We start from the raw sequence: 12813 nt of genomic DNA, 5'->3' as shown, positions 1-12813 counted from the left end.
CAATTGGTCTGCCATTTCTTTGTTCCCCGTTATGACTTCCCCTGATTCTGACTGCAGGGGACCTACATTTGTCTTTACTAACCTTTTTCTCTTTACATATCTAGAGAAACTTTTGCAGTCCATCTTAATGTTCCCTGCAAGGTTCCTCTCGTACTCTATTTTCCCTGCCCTAATCAAACCCTTTGTCCTCCTCTGCTGAGTTCTAAATTTCTCCCAGTCCCCGGGTTCACTGCTATTTCTGGCCAATTTGTATGCCACTTCCTTGGATTTAATACTATCCCTGATTTCCCTTGATAGTCACGGTTGAGCCACTTTCCCTTTTTTATTTTTACGCCAGACAGGAATGTACAATTGTTGTAGTTCATCCATGCGGTCTCTAAATGTCTGCCATTGCCCATCCACAGTCAACCCCTTAAGTATCATTCGCCAATCTATCCTAGCCAATTCACGCCTCATACCTTCAAAGTTACCCTTCTTTAAGTTCTGGACCATGGTCTCTGAATTAACTTTTCCATTCTCCATCCTAATGTAGAATTCCACCATATTATGGTCACTCTTTCCCAAGGGGCCTCGCACAACGAGATTGCTAATTAATCCTTTCTCATTACACAACACCCAGTATAAGATGGCCTCCCCCTAGTTGGTTCCTCGACATATTGGTCTAGAAAACCATCCCTTATGCACTCCAGGAAATCCTCCTCCACTGTATTGCTTCCAGTTTGGTTAGCCCAATCTATATGCATATTAAAGTCACCCATGATAACTGCTGCACCCTTATTGCATGCACCCCTAATTTCCTGTTTGATGCCCTCCCCAATATCACTACTACTGTTTGGAGGTCTGTACACAACTCCCACTAACGTTTTTTGCCCTTTGGTGTTCTGCAGCTCTACCCATATAGATTCCACATCATCCAAGCTAATGTCCTTCCTAACTATTGCATTAATCTCCTCTTTAACCAGCAATGCTACCCCACCTCCTTTTCCTTTTATTCTATCCTTCCTGAATGTTGAATACCCATGGATGTTGAGTTCCCAGCCCTGATCATCCTGGAGCCACGTCTCTGTAATCCCAATCAGATCATATCTGTTAACATCTATTTACACAGTTAATTCATCCACCTTATTACGGATACTCCTTGCATTAAGACACAAAGCCTTCAGGCTTGTTTTTTTTAACACCCTTTGTCCTTTTAGAATTATGATGTAGTATGGCTCTTTTTGTTTCTTGTCTTTGTTTACTCGGCCTTCCACTATTGCTTTTTACCTTTCTACCATCTGTTTCTGACTCTATATTACTTCGCCCTATCTCGCTGCATAGGTTCCCATCCCGCTGCCATATTAGTTTAAACACTCCTAAACTGCATTAGGAAATGTTACCCCTCAGACATCAGTTCCAGTCCTGCCCAAGTGCAGACCATCCCTTTTGTACAGGTCCCACTTCCCCCAGAACTGGTTCCAATGTCCCAGGAATTTGAATCCCTTCCTCTTGCACCACTGCTCAAGCCACATATTTATTCTAACTATCCTGCTCCCTCTGCTCTGATTAGCACGTGGCACTGGTAGCAATCCAGAGATTACTACCTTTAAGGTCCTACTTTTTAATTTAACTCCTAGCTCCCTAAATTCAGCTTGTAGGACCTCTTCCTGCTTACCTATATCGTTGACACCTACATGTACCACGACAACTGGCTGTTCACCCTCCCTCTCCAGAATGCTCTGCAGCCATTCCGAGACATCCTTGACCCTTGCACCAGGGAGGCAACATACCATCCTGGAGTCTCCTTTGCAGCCACAGAAACTCCTATCTATTCCCCTTACAATAGAGTCCCCTATCACTATAGCTCTCCCACTCTTTTTCCCACCCTTCTGTGCAGCAGAGCCACCCATGGTGCCATGAACCTGGCTGCTGGTGCCTTCCCCTGGTAAGTCATCTCCCCCAACAGTATCCAAAACAGTATATCTGTTTTGGAGGGAGATGACCGCAGGGGACACCTGCACTACCTTCCTGCTCTTGCCTTGTCTCTTGGTCACCCATTGACTATCTGTCCTAACCCTTACCTGCGGTGTGACCAACTCACTAAATGTGCTATCCACAACATTCTCAGCATCGCGCGTGCTCCAGAGTGAGTCCATCCGCAGCTCCAGTGCTGTCATGCAGTCTGTCAGGAGCTGCAGCTGGACACACTTCCCGCACACATAGTAGTCAGGGACACTGGAAGCATCCCTGACTTCCCACATAGCACAGGAGGAGCATGACACGGGTTGAGCTCTCCTGCCATGACTTAACCCTTAAATTAATTTACTTACTAAAATTGACTTAAACACCAAACAGCTACTTAGTAGTTCGCTGCCAATTAAACCAATCTAAAAGTCAATCTAAAATATAGTTATACTTACCAGTCGAACAGCCAACCACTTACCAGCTTGGCTGTGACGTCACCTCTCGATTTCGCACCCCTCTATCTTTGTCTGAAACTGGTTGGGCTGGTCTCTGGGCCTCCGGCTCATACTCTCGCACTCCTTATCGGCTGCTCTAGTGTCAGCACTGGTAGGAAAAACAAGACAAAACAGCTCCTGCCACCCCCGCTTGCCTGAACTCACCCACTTACCAAACTCACAAATGCCACTCTATGCTGTTGCACTCCGTGCTCTGCACGAGCTGCCTCTTTTTAAACTGTATCTAGGTCAGATGACTCACTACTGGTCAGTCGTTTACAGAACTGGTTTTAACTAGCTGCTAATTGCCTCCTACAGGAGAGTTACCTTGTTTTTCTCTGCCTAAACCTGAAAGATTCCCAACTATTTAACTTTTCCCCTTTAAATTAAACTGCTGCTTACTTCGAAGCTACAACAATTGCCTCTAACAATTTACTCGAGCCTCCAAATGGTTTAAAGAGAATAACCCTTAAAACTCAACCACTTACCAAACTCACAAATGCCACTCACAGCATCCGGGAGGGCGCTGAGCACCTTGAGTCCCATCGCCGAGAGCAAGCTGAAGCCAAGCATCGACAGCGGAAGGAGCGCGCATCAACCCAGGTACGCCACCCACCCGTTCGCTCAACCACTGACAGAGACTGTAGGTCCCGCATTGGACTCTTCAGTTACCTGAGAACTCATTTCTAGTGTGGAAGCAAGTCATCCTCGACTCCGAGGGACTGCCTATGATGATGATTCTGTGGTAAAGAGCAATTTAATTTTGGTAGGTCCCATCGCATTATACAGCTATGTTATTTAGTTTTCAGTTTATTAACTGTTGCCCTCCCTGTGAGCTATCCCAGGGGCCATGGGACACACTGCAGATTTTGCAAAGGCGAGGTGAAAGCAGCGGCTATGCATCAATCAACACATTGCGAGCCATGGCGATCCAGCTTACTGAGGCACTAATGCAACGCACTTGGCCACAAATCCATTAATGTGAGAAAACCCAACAGAATAGACCAGGATTTCCCAACCGTAACCTTAAAAATGCAGCTCCTGGCTCAACTCAAATACAAACAGCTCAACACAAACTTTAATTTACTATAAAACGTATATTTGGCAAATTCACGTCACAACATGGCAAGTCGTAAATGGCCGATCAGATTCAATCAAACAAGTAGGATGAATGTTTCAGTTTACCTCACAACCCTTCACACTGCAGCTAACAGGCTGACTGCGCAAAGTTGCACGTCTCCATCAAGATTTCAGGCCAAAAATCACCATGTCCTCCGCCCGCTCATACCTCCAGGAGCCTCCACCCCAGAATTCGGAACGAGACCAGTACAAGAAAACACGGCTAAATGATGGCAATCCCACTAAAACCAGTGTCTCCCCCCCAGCTTTGCAATTATATCGTAGCCTCCTTCCAGATAAATCACTTGAATCAGTCCCACAGCTTACTCAAGGGGCTAGATCTCCCTGGAATAGTGTTACTGTCTTTAGTACCGTGTTTTTTTTAAGGGGAGAGGGCGGGTGAGGCTGTTTTGCCATTGCTCTGTGTTGGTAGGTGAAAGCAAGAGCATGCCTTTATATAGCGCCTTTCACGACCTCAGGACATCCCAAAGCACCTTCCAGCCAATGAAGTACTTGTAAAGTGTAATCACTGTTATAATGTAGGAAACATTGTCCCAGATAATCTATTTTAGTGATATTGGTTGAAAGATAAATATTGGCCAGGACACCGGGGAAAACTCCATCATACTTAATTCCACAATCTACATTGAGCTTTTGAACTAAAAGGATCTACTTTTATAAAGCCTTAAAGGACGCACTTGCCAAATATCCTTTCCGAGCCAGGTACCTTTAGGAGCAACCACAGGGACATTTACCACCAGTTGGAAATAAGCACAGAGGAATTCTTTGGGCATGTCCCATAGCCTTTAAAGTGAATGCATTTGGTCTGTTACAGACCAGATACACCGAATAAAATAGAGACTCGTTCATTAATATAATACGGTCTCCGAAAGTTCTCAGACTCTCTCAGTTGCACACAACCGACTCAAGAAACCAGGGCGCTTTTAATCCTAACTCTTGATCTCTCGTTAGTTCATGCTGAAATATATTTATTGGATAGTTCTAGATAAACAATCATCTATCCAACTATATCATTAAACTCACAGGTAATGACAGTGAAATGACAGAAATATTAAATAATTACATTGCCTCGGTATTTGCCAGGGAGACTAACATGGTGGGTGTGACATTAAAAGAGATCAAAGAAGATATAAAGACATTTACGATAGAAAGGGAAGAGATAATTGATAAACTAATCAAACCGAGACAGGATGAAACCCCTGGTCCGAATAGATTGCATCCATGCTCATTAAAATAAGTTAGGGAAGAGATAGCAGAGTCACTATTACATATAAAGACATTCATTAGAATAGGGAATAGTGCCAGAGAACTGGTCGACAGCTAATGTGATTCTCCTATTTAAAAAGGGAGATAGAAGAAGTCTGGGGAACTATAGACCAATTAGCTTAACATTGGTGGTAGGAAAGTTAATGGATGTCTTATTCAAAGATGTCATAGAAAAATATCTAGAAGCTGAAAATTTAATAGCGAGCAAGCAGCAGTTTCCAAAAGGGAAGGCCATGCTTGACCAACCTTACTGAATTCTCGGAGAAAGAAACAGAAGTGATGAATAAAGGTAATGTAGTACAAGTAATATATTTGGATTTCCAAAAGACTTTCGATAAGATACGGCATAGTAGATTCATGACTAAGATCAGAACATGTTAGGGGAATTTTTACCTGAAATAACGGGTGGGTTTGAAGTTTGGAGATAGTTAAATTGTTAAAAATCGCATTCCCGACCTGAATCCGCCTAATTCCAGTTTTAACGGAGGTGGAGCAGGCAGCCAATCCGCTTCCAGGAGGCGGGACATCAATTTCAATATTATAATGAGGCTGGAAGCCTCTTCATTAACCTCCATTTTGTTTTTAAATGCATGTGGACAAGTTTTCCGTCAGCACCCAAATGTAGTGTATGGGATTGCTGACCGCAGCTAAATGTACTGAACTGCTTTTGAATGTACTGTACAAATTTTTTATATGAATAAAGTATATTTTGAAATTTAAAAAAAAATTTACACACTTTGTAAAACCTAGCAGTTACAGCAAGGCAGGGACTGCTGTATCCAGGAGGTAAGTGCCTTTATACCCACCTCCTGGATCCAGGGTTCTTGCCTAAGGTTCTTCCCTTCCTCCTCTATGCGGCCCGCAGCCAGACAGCTCTCCATCTGGCTGGCTGCGGGCAGAAAACAGAGGCTTCAGAAGCAAATCAGGCCCTGCCATTAAAGTCAGCAAGGCCTGCGGGAAACTCGTTCTCACGGGTTTCCTGCCCGCATCGGAGCCCCCCATCCCAACATGCCTTCCCTATGAAAATATAGCCCGTGGAGTTAGAGGACAAGTAACAGCAGGCTGGTTACAAAACAGTAACCAGAGAGTAGGGGTTAAAGGTAGTTACTCAGACTGGCAAAAGGTGGGAAATGGTGTTCCACAGCGATTGGTGCAGGGACTACTGTTGTTAAATATTTACATAAATGATTTGGACTCGGGGATCGGAAGTACAATTTCAAAATATGCGGACGACACCAAATTGGGGGGGGGGGTGCGTAATGAAGACAGAGGAGGACTGCGACAAGATACAGGAAAACATTAATAATCTTGCCAAATGGGCATGTAATTGACAAATGAACTTCAATATAGATAAGTGCGAGGTGGTACAGTTTGGTGGGAAGAATAAGGAGGCCACATTCTCCTTGGAAAATAAGAATCTAAATGAGGTAGAGGAGCAGAGGGATCTGGGGGTACAGATACACAAATCACTAAAAGTAGCAACAGGTTAATGAGGCCATAAAAAGCAAAGAAAGCACGGGTTCATTTCTAGAGGGATAGAATTGAAAAGTAGAGAAGTTACTTTAAACTTGTATAGAATGTGGGTTAGACCACATTTGGAGTACTCTGAACAGTTCTGGTCTCCAAATTATAAAAAGGATACAAAGGCACTGGAAATGATGCTTTACATCCTAGGGTCTCAAGGGAAGGGGCTGCAGAGATAGTGATGCATTGGTTGTAATCTACCAAAACTCCCTGGATTCTGGGACGGTCCCAGCAGATTGGAAAACTGCAAAGGTAATGCCCCTATTTAAAAAAGGAGGCAGACAAAAAACAGGAAACTAGAGACCAGTTAGCCTAACGTCTGTCATTGGGAAAATGCTGGAGTCCATTATTAAGGAAGCAGTAGCGGGACATTTGGAAAAGCAAAATTCAATCAAGCAGAGTCAGCATGGTTTTATGAAAAGGAAATCATGTTTGACAAATCTGCTGGAGTTCTTTGAGGATGTAACGAGCAGGGTGGATAAGGGGGAACCAGGGGATGTGGTGTATTTGGATTTCCAGAAGGCATTCGATAAGGTGCCACATAAAAGGTACTGCACAAGATAAAAGTTCACGGGGTTGGGGGTAATATATTAGCATGGATAGAGGATTGGCTAACTAATAGAAAACAGAGAGTCGGGATAAATTGGTCATTTTCCGGTTGGCAATCAGTGGGATGTCGCATGGATCGGTGCTGGGTCCTCAACTATTTACAATCTATATTAATGACTTGGATGAAGGGACCGAGTGTAATGTTGCCACGTTTGCTGATGATACAAAGATGGATGGGAAAGCAAATTGTGAGGAGGACACAAAAAATCTGCAAAGGGATATAGACAGACTAAGTGAGTGGGCAAAAATTTGGCAGATGGAGTATAATGTGGGAAAATGTGATGTTATCCACTTTGGCAGAAATAATAGAAAAGCAAATTATAATTTAAATGGAGAAAAATTGCAAAGTACTGCAGTACAGAGACACCTGGGGGTCCTTGTGCATGAAACACAAAAAGTTAATATGCAGGTACAGCAAGTAATCAAGAAGGCAAATGGAATGTTGGCCTTTATTGCAAGGGGGATAGAGTATAAAAGCAGAGAAGTCCTGCTACAATTGTACAGGGTATTAGTGAGGCCACACCTAGAGTACTGTGTACAGTTTTGGTCTCCGTATTTAAGGAAGGATATATTTGCATTGGAGGCTGTTCAGAGAAGGTTCACTAGGTAGATTCCAGAGATGAGGGGGTTGACTTATGAAGATAGGATGAGTAGGTTGTGCCTATACTCATTGGAGTTCAGAAGAATGAGAGATGATCTTATCGAAACATATAAGATAATGAGGGGGCTGGACAAGGTGGATGCAGAGATGATATTTCCACTCATAGGTGAAACTAAAACTAGGGGACATAGTCTTAGAATAAGGGGCCGCCCATTTAAAACTGAGATGAGGAGAAATTTCTTCCCACAGAGGGTTGTAAATCTGTGGAATTCTCTGCCCCAGAGGGCTGTGGAGACTGGCCATTGAATATATTTAAGGCAGAGATAGACAGATTTTTGAGCGATAAGGGAGTAAAGGGTTATCCGGAACGGGCGGGGAAGTGGAGCTGAGTTCATGATCAGATCAGCCATGATCTTATTAAATGGTGGAGCAGGCTCGAGGGGCCAAATGGCCTACTCCTGCTCCTATTTCTTGAGTTCTTAGGATTTACCAGAACGGTACTAAAACTGAGAAATTATAATTATCAGGAAAGGTTGAACAGGCCGGAGCTCCTTTTCCTAGGGGTGATCTGATAGACGTTTTGAAGATTATGAAAGAGTTTTGATATATTAGGGAAAAGGTTTCCATTTGCTGGAGAGAGTAGAACCAGTGACCCTAAATATAAGATAGGCACTGATAAATTCAATCGGGAATTCAGGAGAAACATCTTTACCAAGAGAGTGATTAGAATGTAGAACTCTTTACCACAGTGAGTAGTTGAGGTGAATAGCACAAACACATTTAAGCGGCAGCTGGATAAACACATGATGGAGAAAGGAATAGAAGGATATGTTGACAGGGGGAGATGAAGTAGGGTGGGAGGGGGCTCGTGTGGAGCATGAACACTGGCATGGAGTTTTGGGCCGAAGGATCTGCTTCTGTGCTGTAAATACTATGTAATATGTAATACTTCCTGTGATTACTCGTGTTCTCATTATAAAATTATATAATCCGCTTTTGAAACTGACTGCAACTTCAGGAATGGACGCGTGTGGAAATCTCAAAGATGTGGTGAGTCAGTGACAGCTCTGAAACAGCCTGCACTATGCTCCCCCCCCCCTCACCGAGCTGGCAATCTGTGTTATCAGCCAAATCATTGAAAATGACAAAAGCTTTGGCTCTTCCGTAGTAAGTACGTTGTTAAATTCCCCAAAGGGATTAGGTGTTTGGGGTTTTGACAATGTCATTACTGCTAAACATATGTTAAAGACCTGGAAAACTAATTTTCATTTTGTTCAGTGTAAAATAACATTTTAAAGAAGCTTAAAAAAAAGTTTAAAAAAAAATGTTTGTCCATCTAATTTCTAGGTTTGCCTTTTCCCTAATATGAGAGCCCTAATTTTTGCTTTGCTCTCTAACTACTTTTAAAAGTTAGAATTTTCAACAAGGTAAGTATTTGTACTGCACTTTTTTGGCAGACATGCGTCTGTCAAGCCCCATCCCCCATGTGGCGTCTGTCAAGCTCCGCCCTCTCCCCCCCCCATCTCGAATCATTCCCTCCATGTGGTGCTGAGAAGCAGGACCTGACTGCCGACCTGATCCCGGCGGGGGGCCAAGAGGGCTCGTGGGTGGCCGACAGTGGCAGCGGGGGGCCGAGAAGGGGGTGGAAGAGTGAGAGAGACTGGGGAGAGAGAGACTGAGGGGAGAGAGAGACTGGGGGGAGGAGAGAGAGATTGGGGGGGGGGAGTGGAAGAGGGAGAGAAACGGGGGGAGGAAGATACATGGGGGGGGGGGAATTGGAGGGGAGAGAGGGAACGCAGGGAAGACACATTATGTTCTTCCAACCCCCTACAAGGGACATCGTTGGAGTACATGATATCCAGAAATCTCGACACTGTCACTATTCACTTCATACCCAATAAACCTGTTAACAATCTGTACACAATGCCACGTCTATGGTTTGGCGCGGGGGGGGGGGGGAAGGGGGTGGCAGGATGCACTTGTGCTGGGGTAAGGCACTTTGGCTGGGGGAGGGATGTACTTGAACTGGGGTAAGGCATTTTGGCCGGCCCTTGCTGTCTTCTGGGGAGCTCTGTCCTCTGTCACTTCAAGAAATCAAAGTGGATTAAGTTACAATTTGCAAAATCAGCGAGAACTTGGGATGAACGGTTCCAGTTACACATTCCTGTGAAACTTCAGGGTGTGGCTTACCCTCCAAGGTGACCAATCATAGACAAAGGGTGGAGCATGGCAGCCATTTTTGCAGTACAAATAAGCCCGTCCTTTTAAGAGCATACTCACTTCCTTCCTTGTTCGCTGTCTGTGTGAATTCTGCCTTTTGATTTGCTGCTTAGGCAGCCTATTGCCGTCACAGTGATTCACGTAAAGAAATCCCCATTAACATCCATTGATTTAAATTGAATTGTTGAATTTCAATACCTGAAGTTTTTGACTCAGGGATTGCGAGATCCTTGTGCGAAGCGTACTCTGCTTTGCTTTGCTGCTGAATGCATATTCTGGACCAATGTAACTAAAATCAAACTGTTCATTCCGCTCTTGTTAACATGATCTCGGATCTAGAATACCAATTGTGTTGAATTCGGAAATTGCATTGATTTTCAATTGCTTACAACTGTGTTTGTAGAATCGGGTCATGATGATGATGCCTCGTTCAGCAGACACAATCACGTATTAAGTAAATAGGTCATGTTCTATATGTAAATATATCTTAAAGGAATGTTCAAGCTGGGACCCTAATCTGTTTCCTGAAGACAAGACAACTCGGTCCTACTTGCGTTTATATTTTTCATTTGCTAGTTTTTGGGCTGGAGGGGTTGGAATGGTTTTTGGCACTGCAGTCTCATTGATAAATAAATCACAATAGCAACCTGGTTGACTCTTAACGCCCCTTTGAATTGACCTAACAAGTCACTCAGCTGTATCAGTGGTTCAGGAAGGTGAACCATTACCACCACCTTCTTGGAGTAATTAGGGTTGGGCAATAAACGCTGTCCTTGCCAGCAATGCCTGTTATATTTACGGTATGAGCTCACAAAAACACAGTCTTTAAGATGGCTGATGACTTCAGGAAGCCCGTCAGGTGACTCCTTCTTTATTGTTGTAAACTACAATGGCTGCAATGCCACAGTAGTCCACAGGGTGGAGCTATATATATTACACTTCTCCCTCCTTAATGAAGAAGTACTTATAACAAACAATCATCGTACATAACTTGCATGGTTATATATAACAAAAGATATGGACTTATTTTGCCATATTTACAAATCAAGCTTAACCACTTGTTTCCTGTTTCAAAGAGGATACCTTCATGCTTGAACAGAACCTTTCAAACATGGTGTTGATGACCATTCGAGGCTGATCCTGAGGAAAATTTTCCTCCAAGGGATGCCCTTGATTTACATTTGAACAATCTATAACTTCAGACTGTTTGTCTGTCTGACTCGGCCTCAGACTTAAATTCTGACTTTCTCTTGGACTTGTTTTTAGTATATTTGATGTAGGATATGCTACTGGTACTTTACTTGTATCAAAACTATCTGATGAATCAGATTGAATCATTCTAACCTTCAACTCCTTCCACGTCTGTGGGTAAAATATGATCAATGTGAACAAACCTAACCTGTCCATGATCAAACATCTTGACCAAATATGTGCGAGGACCACATATCTTCACCACTCTTCCTGGTAATCACTTTAACCATTTATGGTGATGGTTCTTCACTCTCACCTTCTGATTTAATTTCACACTTCTCTCTTTTACTCTACCTTTATCATGATTCTCTTTCTGCCTTGTTTCTCTTCTTCGGACTGTGCCAAGTTTGATTTTAACGACGAGAGTCTGTCTCGTGGCTGTCGTTGAGAAACAACTCTGCTGGTGTTCTACCAGTAGTTGTATGAGGAGTAATATGATATGTAATTAGAAAATTAGCCAATTTGTGGTAAAATGACAACTGTCGTTTCTTTGGATTTGAATCCAACATCTGTTTGATAGGGCACATTTTACAATTTGAACTGTGCGCTCTGCTGCACCATTTGAAGCAGGGTGGTACGGTGTAACCTTGGAATGTTTCACACCATTTTTGCTCGCGAGCTGTGCAAATTCTTCTGAACAAAATTGTGGTCCATTATCAGAAACAATTTCTTCTGGGAGGCCAAATGAAGAAAATAATCTTCGCAAAATGTCTAATGTTTTACTTATTGTTAGTTTCACATTGGAATCACCTCGACCCACTTTGAATGGCTATCAATCACAATGAACAGTTGTTGTCTTTCTAGCTCAGCAAAATCAATATGTAGCCTTTGCCACACCCTGTGAGGCCATTTCCATGGCTGTAATGTAATGGTGGCTTCTTGCTTACCGATTGACACGTTGTACACTGACTGACGATGTACTTTATATCTTTATCTAGACCTGGCCACCATAAGTAACTGCATGCAAAACTCCTGGTCAAGCACATTCCCAGGTGCTGGTCATGAAGATCGCCTAATAATTTGGACCTGAATTTATTTGGTATAACCACTCTTGCACCCCACATGATACAATCTTTATCGACTGATAATTCATGCCTACGAATGAAGAATGGATGAATATCTTTGTCTGTTACCTAGTTTGGCCAGTCATTTGCGATATAATCATACACCTTTGACATCACTGGGTCACGTTTGGTTGCTCTACCAATCTCTTCAGTTGTGACTGGCAGTTCATCAATGTATGAAAAATAGAACACTTCTTCACTATTGTAACTTGTGATGGGAAAGGCAATCTAGACATAGCATCAGCATTACTGTGATCAGCTGATCATCTGTACTCAATGTCATATGTATATGCTGACAAAATCAAAGCCCATCTCTGCATTTGGGCTGCAGCTAATGTTGGAACTGGGGACTTTGGATGGAGGATTGCTGTTAGGGTCTTATGGTCTGTAACGATGGTAAACTTGCAACCATACAAGTATTTGTAGAACTTCTTGACCCCAAAATGTAACATGAGGCTTCCCTTTCGATTTGCGCATAATTACACTCACTGGCATTGAGAGTGCATGAAGCAAAAGCAATTGGTCTCTCCTCTCCACATGAGAGATCACTGCCCCAACTGCTTACGGAGAGGCTTCACATGCTAGCTTGATCTCCTGAGCTACGTCATAGTGAACTAACATGGTGCTCTCTACCAATTGGCATTTATACTCCTTGAATGCTGTATCACATTCTTCTGACCACTTCCAATGGACCTGTTTT

The sequence above is a fragment of the Pristiophorus japonicus genome, chromosome 12, assembly GCF_044704955.1.
Source record: "Pristiophorus japonicus isolate sPriJap1 chromosome 12, sPriJap1.hap1, whole genome shotgun sequence".
Lineage (NCBI taxonomy): Eukaryota > Metazoa > Chordata > Chondrichthyes > Pristiophoridae > Pristiophorus > Pristiophorus japonicus.
This window is presented reverse-complemented; position numbering follows the sequence as displayed.